This window comes from Mandrillus leucophaeus, unplaced genomic scaffold, assembly GCF_000951045.1.
Source record: "Mandrillus leucophaeus isolate KB7577 unplaced genomic scaffold, Mleu.le_1.0 Scaffold414, whole genome shotgun sequence".
Lineage (NCBI taxonomy): Eukaryota > Metazoa > Chordata > Mammalia > Primates > Cercopithecidae > Mandrillus > Mandrillus leucophaeus.
Window position 1 is genome coordinate 1 of NW_012104410.1, and position 7,442 is coordinate 7,442.

Below are 7,442 nucleotides of genomic sequence, written 5' to 3' on the forward strand. Positions count from 1 at the left end.
CAAGTGTTTTATAAACTAAACATTTATGGGAGTAGAAATGGGAAAAGTTTTATAAAAACTGAGCTCTACAGCATAGAAAATTAGACACTTCTGGGCAACCTACACCATCATGTTTGTTTTTTTTTTTTTTGTTTTTTTTGTTTTTTTGAGACGGAGTCTGGCTTTGTCGCACAGGCTGGAGTGCAGTGATGCAATCTCGGCTCACTGCAAGCTCCGCCTCCTGGGTTCACGCCATTCTCCTGCCTCAGCCTCCAAGTAGCTGGGACTACAGGCGCGCACCACCATGCCCGGCTAATTTTTTCTATTTTTAGTAGAGACGGGATTTCACTGTGTTCGCCAGGATGGTCTCGATCTCCTGACCTCATGATCTGCCCACCTCGGCCTCCCAAAGTGCTGGAATTACAGGCGTGAGCCACCGCGCCGGGCCTCATGTTTGTTTTCTATTTGCTCTTAGATTGAAGTACCCAGTTTTGCTTTTCTTCAAAGCAAAATGGATTATTCCTGTTAATAATTTGGATCCTTGCAATTCTTAAAGGCTTATAACTTAGGCTTTAGAGAAAAGATGTGATGCGTTCTCATAGATAAATCATGCTCTGGGGAAGTCTACCATTTAATATGTCATAGGCTAGTGCTACTTAATTACTGATGGTCTTTGAGCTGAAGAAAATGCATGTGTTTCTGTAAGGTAACAGGAGCTTGACATTCACTAATGAGATAATGAGGCATTGACAGGCTGTTTTGTGAGAGCTGAGATTGTTCGCTTCATTAATAGGGGTTTTTGAAGATCCAAATTTCCTCCTTTCTGGCTAATAATAATTGTGTAGTATTTCCCCTTTAGTTTATACGACTTTATCCTTCATGAAAGATAAAAAAATTACTTCCCAGAAGCTCACTGCTTTTTCAGCTTTTGCTTTCCTGCTATAAAGTATCTTGTTTTGGCCAGGCATGGTGGCTCATGCCTGTAATCCCGGCATTTTGGAAGGCCAAGGCGGGCAGATCTTTTGAGCCCAGGAGTTCAAGACCAGCCTGGGCAACATAGGGATTCCCCCATCTCTACAAAAGATACGAAAATTACCTGAGCATGGTAGCACACACCTATAGTCCCAGCTACTTGGGAGGCTGAGGTAGGAGGATCGCCTGAGCCCGGGACATTGTGGACACAGTGAGCCATGATCACGCCACAGCACTCCAGCTTGGGCGGTAGGGTGAGTCCCTGGCAAAAAAAAAAAAAAAAAAAAAAAAGTGTCTCATTTTACCCCCTTCTCTGATAGTTATTTTACTGCAAAATTTAACCTTTTTGCAATATGTTCAACTTCTTAATGGTATGATGTAGAAAGAACATTGGATGTGAAATGTTATATGATATGTGTATATATCACTGTACAAAATGAGATATATTACATGACTGTGGGAGATTGCAGCTTCCATGGTGTTTACTTAGTCTGTTTACATTTATTATTATTTTTTTAATGATTTTTTTCTTTTTTTTTTTTTTGGAGACGGAGTTTTGTTCTTATTGCCCAGGGTGGAGTCCCATGGCGTGGTCTCAGCTCACTGCAACCTCTGCCTCCTGGGTTCAAGCGATTCTCCTGCCTCAGCCTCCTGAGTAACACCCACCACCACACCTGGCTAATTTTTGTATTTTTAGTAGAGTTGTACCGTGTTGGCCAGGCTGGTCTTGAACTCCTGACCTCAAGTGATCTGCCTGCCTCTGCCTCCCAAAGTGCTGGGATTATAGGCATGAGCCTCTGTGCCCAGCTGCTGATTTTTGTATTTTTAGTAGAGACTGGGTTTCCCCATGTTGGCCAGGATGGTCTTGATCTCCTGGCCTCCCAAAATGCTGGGATTACAGGTATGAGCTTTTTTTTTTTTCTTGACACCCCTCTTTCTTTATCAGCAGCTTCTCCTTTCATTTTGTAGTCATATTCTTCCAGAGCTTTGTTTTATTTTATTTTATTTATTTATTTATTTTAAGATGGAGTCTTGCTTTGTCACCCAGGTTGGAGTGCAGTGGTGCAGTCTTGGCTCACTGCAGCCTCCATCTCCTGGGTTCATGCAGTTCTCCTGCCTCAGCCTCCCAAGTAGCTGGGATTACAGACATGCACCACCACGCCTGGCTAATTTTTGTATTTTTAGTAGAGACAGGGTTTCACCACATTGGTTAGGCTGGTCTTGAACTCCTGACCTCAAGTGATCCACCCACCTCAACCTCCCAAAGTGCTGAGATTACAGGTGTGAGCCACCATGCCCGGCCTATTTTATTTTATTTTTTATTTAAAGCCTCAGATGTTTTTCTTAGCCACTGCTGAATCCTGAAACTCTTGCCACAGGTTGAGGGGGAGTTGACTTTTAAAGATTAAGTTTGGATGACTACTTGTGAGTTCTGTCTAATAAAGAGTGCAGGACTGGGCTTTGGCAGGAGAATAGAACATATTTCCTTGATGGGTATAATTCACTCACGAACCAAATTTCAGGTACTAAAAATAACGATTTCACATCTGCTGGGTTTTATTGGGGTCAGGAAAATGTCTTCTCTTAGAAGTTAAGTTGAATGTGATACCAGGGTTGGTTTGCCAAGGGTGTTACTAAACTTGGGGTCAGATTGCTGAGATCTCATTTGTTAAAAAGTTGTGTTTTAGACCAGTAAATTTGGACATTAATGAAAAGTAGGTTTAGATGATTTAAATGTCTTACCAGTTATCATTTTTGTGCAAAAGGTCATATGAGAGAATTTTCTATTTTAAGATATTTTATCAAATATAATATTGAATGTTTCTGCATGTTTGTCTTTACCTAGTATTATACTTGTTTCTCTTTTTAATTTAACAATTTTATTTTCTTTCTTTCTTTTTTTTTTTTCTTTGAGACGGAGTCTCGCTCTGTCGCCCAGGCTGGAGTGCAGTGGCGCGATCTTGGCTCACTGCAACCTCCGCCTGCCGGGCTCACGCCATTCTCCTGCCTCCGCCTCCCGAGCAGCTGGGACTACAGGCGCCCTCCACCACACCCGACTAATTTTTTGTATTTTTAGTAGAGACGGGGTTTCACCGTGTTCGCCAGGATGGTCTCGATTTCCTGACCTTGTGATCTGCCCGCCTCGGCCTCCCAATGTGCTGGGATTACAGGCGTGAGCCACCGTGCACGGCCAAAAATTTTATTTTCTACAGATATCAGCACAGAAAGATATACTTGGTTCTTAGGGTGTTTGGTGCTTTTTAAATGGTTATTTCAGTTTAAGTAGGAAAGATCTCATTTAAAATCTAAGTGCTTTGAGGGGGCCGGGCGAGGTGGCTCACGCTTATAATCCCAGCAATTTTGGAGTCCAAGGCAGGCGAATTGTCTGAGCTCAGGAGTTCGTGACCAGCTTGGGCAACACAGTGAAACCCCGTCTCTACTAAAATACAAAAAATTAGCCGGGAATGTCAGTATGCGCCTGTAGTCCCAGCTAGTCGGGAGGCTGAGGCAGGAGAATTTCTTGAACCTGGGAGGCGGAGGTTGCCGTGAGCTGAGATCGCACCACTGCACTCCAGCCTGGGCAATAAAGCTAGATTCCGTCTCAAAAAAAAAAAAAAATCTAAGTGTTTGATTGATTTGAAAATCAGTGGAATATGAGAAGACAGTCTTCAGACCTTTTCCATGGCTCCTATTTATTCTTTCCAGTGGCTTTCTCTTTATGAATGACGTCATTGTTAAATCACGTTGCCTTGTGTAATGGGGCCATTTTAGTTCTTAATTAAATAACAAGAGTGCCTTCTGTTTCAGAAAAGTTTAGTATCTGTTATATCTCCCTTTCCCTTTGTTTCATTTTGTAAAGTAAACGTGCAGCTAATAATTTAGTTCTGCTCATTACTTGCTTTGAAAATGTTTTAAAATGTACGATGAACATCTGTAGAAAAACTTTATTATGTAATGCTTTTTAAATTACTTATTGGGTGTCTGTCAACATTAGTGGATAATTGAGTTTTTTTGTTTTACTATTTAATTGAAAAACAAGCACATTATTTTTCATATTTCCTACAGAAAGTGTTATAATAGTATTGTCATTTTCTTTAACATTTAGCAATATACAGGGCCTGGTATGCTAAAGGATTACTTTAAAATGTATTTGCCCACACCATGATATGACTGTATTGTCAATACTGTGCTAAACTTTAAGTAAGAATTATTTCCCTTAGAAGACTGAGAAACTTTTTAAAAGTAATTTCTTTCTTTTTTTTTCTTTGAGATGGAGTCTCGCTCTGTTGCCAGGCTGTAGTGTAGTCTCCGCCTCCTGGGTTTAAGTGATTCTCCTCCCTCAGCCTCCTGAGTAGCTGGGACTACAGGCGCAGGCGCCACCAGGCCCAGCTAATTTTTATATTTTTAGCAGAACAGGGTTTCACCATGTTGGCCAGGATGGTCTCAATCTCTTAACCTCATGATCCACCAGCCTCAGACTCCCAAAGTGCTGGAATTACAGACGTGAACCACTGTGCCTGGCCTTTTTTAAAGTAATTTCAACTTTTATTTTGTTTGTTACATGATCCTGAGGTTTGGGATAGATGATCTTGTTCCCCGGATCCGGTCGTGAGCATAGCACCCAACAGTTAGTTTCTCCAACCTTACCCTCAACCCTCCCCTATCTAGTAGTCCCCAGTGTCTGTTGTTGCCATCTTTATGTCCTTGAATACTCAGTGTTTAGCTCCCACTTACAAGTGAGAACATGCGGTATTTTGTTTTCTGTTCCTCCATTTATTCACTTACGATAATGGCTTCCAGCTGCATCCAGACATGGATGTAAAATATATGATTTCATTCTTTTTTATGGCTATCCTGAAAAACGTTTCTGTAGAAACTTTCTAAGTGTATCTTTGAGTTGGTTGCAAATCTGTGCTGTAATTTGGATTTGTCCTTTTGTTCTAGTGTTTTTGGGACTCTGATTGGCTTGTGAAAATTGGGCAGTATGACTTGTTTGACAAGTTTGGATGTGCATATCTAATTTTCTATGAATTCTCCTTCTCACCTATATACAAAATAAATAATAATTTAACCACTTGGAAGGAGTTTTTTGTTTGTTTTTTTGAGATGGAGCCATGCTCTTGTCACAGAGGCTGGAGTGCAATGGCACGATCTCAGCTCACTGCAACCTCTGCCTCCCAAGTTCAAGCAATTCTCCTGCCTCACCGTCCTAAGTAGCTGGGATTACAGGTGCCCACAACCACGCCTAGCTAATTTTTTTGTATTTTTAGTAGAGATGGGGTTTCACCACGCTGGCCAGGCTGGTCTCGAACTCCTGACCTAAGGTGATCCGCCCACCTCAGCCTCTCAAAGTGCTGGGATTTACAGGCGTGAGCCACCATGCCTGGGCTAGAAGGAGGTTTTTTTGTTTGTTTTTGAGACAAAGCCTCTCTGTCGCCCAGGCTGGAATGCAGTGGCACCATCTCAGCTTACTGCAACCTCTGCCTCCTGGGTTCAAGCGATTCTCCTGCCTCAGCCTCCTGAGTAGTCAGGATTACAATTGCCTGCCATCATGCCCGGCTAATTTTTGTATTTTTAGTAGAGACGGGGTTTCACCGTGTTGATCAGGCAGGTCTTGAACTCCTGACCTCGTGATCCGCCCGTCTCAACCTCCCAAAGTGCTGGGATTACAGGTGTGAGCCACCGCGCCTGGCTTAGAAGGAGTTTTAAAATATAAAATACCTAGATCAAGACAAAGACTTAGACAGGTAGTGGCTCAAGTCTGTAATCCCAACACTTTCAGAGGTCGAGGTGTGAAGACTGGTTTAGCCCAGAAGTTCAAAACCAACCTTGGCAATGTAGTGAAACCCCCATCTCTATTTAAATTTTCTTTTTTCTTTTCTTTCTTATTTTTTGCCTTTTTTGAGATGGAGTCTTGCTGTTTTTTGTTGTTGTTGTTGAGACGGAGTCTCGCTCTGTTGCCCAGGCTGGAGTGCAGTGGCCGGATCTCAGCTCACTGCAAGCTCTGCCTCCCGGCTTTACGCCATTCTCCTGTCTCAGCCTCCCGAGTAGCTGGGATTATAGGCGTGTGCCAGCACGCCTGGATAATTTTATATTTTTAGTAGGATGGAGTGTCTCCGGTTTTTCAGGCTGGTCTCGAACTCCTGACCTCAGGTGATCTATTAGCCTTAGCCTCCCAAAGTGGTGGGATTAAAGGAGTGAGCCACCGCACCCGGACTGCATTGCCTTTTTTTTTTTTCAATTTTGAGACGGAGTTTTCCTCTTGTTGCCCAGACTGGAGTGCAGTGGTGCGATCTTGGTTCACTGCAACATCCACCTTCCAGGTTCAAGCGATTAGCTTGCCTCAGCCTCCCAAATAGCTGGGATTACAGGTGTGGGCTACCACGCCCAGCTAATTTTTGTATTTTTAGTAGAGACGGGGTTTCATCATGTTGGCCAGGCTAGTCTCAAACTCCTGACCTCAGGTGATCCTCCCGCCTTGGTGTCTCAGTGCTGGGATTACAGGTGTGAGCCACCGTGCCCAGCCTTTAATTAGCCTTTGAAAGCAAGAAGGTCGAGCCAGGCATGAGCCACTGCGCCTGGCAGGAGATAAGGTCTTTCTATGTGGCTTAGAGTAGTCTTGAACTCCTGGGCTCAAGCAATCCTCCGACTCAGCCTCCCTAGTAACTGGGATTATGGGCACAAGTTTCTTTGGTTTGGTGTCCCTTTGAAAGAATATCTGTATTTTCTGGCCAGGCGCAGTGGTTCACGCCTGTAATCCCAGCGCTTTGAGAGGCTGAGGTGGGTGAATCACTTGAGACCAGGAGTTCGAGACCAGCCTGGCCAACATGATGAAACCGCGTCTCAACTGAAAATACAAAAGTAGATGGACTTGGTGGCGCGCACCTTTAATCCCAGCTACTCCCAAGGCTGAGACAGGAGAATCGCTTGAACCTGCGAGGTGGAATTTGCAGTGAGTTGAGACAACACCACTGTACTCCACCCTAGGCAATAGACCAAAACTCCATCTCAGAAAACAAAAGAATATTTGTATCTTCTGTCTTGTCATATTAAAAAACAAAAAAGAGTATCTGGTGTTATCACATTTTAAGCCTTCTTATCTAGCTTTCTTAAGTGCTCTTTAAGAAATTCAGTTATATTATGGTTCAGTTAATTTACATAGGCATTTGCTGAACACCAGTATACTTAGTAATATAATTACTCCCAGCAGGCTCAAGAATGAGAAAAGTGTAAAAGTAAAAATGAGTTCCAATTTTTGGTACTTCATTCTTAGACAGATTTAGCAAAATTTATTGAACATTTATTATGTGCCAATGCCCTAGCTTCTTGGAGCCTTTGAAACAGGTAAGGCTGCTGCTAGGCTGGGTGCAGTGGCTCACGCCTGTAATCCCAGCACTCTGGGAGGCCGAGGTGGGCAGATCACAAGGTCAGGAGATCAAGACCATCCTAGCTAACACGGTGAAACCCCATCTCTACTAAAACTACAAAAA